The sequence below is a fragment of the Cryptotermes secundus genome, unplaced genomic scaffold, assembly GCF_002891405.2.
Source record: "Cryptotermes secundus unplaced genomic scaffold, Csec_1.0 scaffold112, whole genome shotgun sequence".
NCBI classification, from domain to species: domain Eukaryota; kingdom Metazoa; phylum Arthropoda; class Insecta; order Blattodea; family Kalotermitidae; genus Cryptotermes; species Cryptotermes secundus.
Genome location: NW_019718271.1, coordinates 2,227,969 through 2,228,286, shown reverse-complemented (window position 1 = coordinate 2,228,286; position 318 = coordinate 2,227,969).

The following is a 318-nucleotide window of genomic DNA, read 5'->3' as shown; positions in this document are numbered from 1 at the left end:
AATTCTGGTCCACACCAATCACTTCTGAGTATTGTTTCTGCAATATATAAAATAATAAAACTGCTCACACTAGACCATCGTAGTTGACTTGTAGCCAAATCCCATCATTACAAAACTATATGTCATAAACTATAATAAAAAGGAACAACCTAACTGTTTTCAGACAGCAGTAACAATTTTCTTAAAGGCATTTTTAATTAAAAAAAGAAAAGAGAAAAAATCTTTTATCCACTGAAAACTTCAATTTCACTGCATATAATTTCATTTTATAATGATGAGTTCGCACTACAACAAGGATTTGATCATTAACAAGAAATA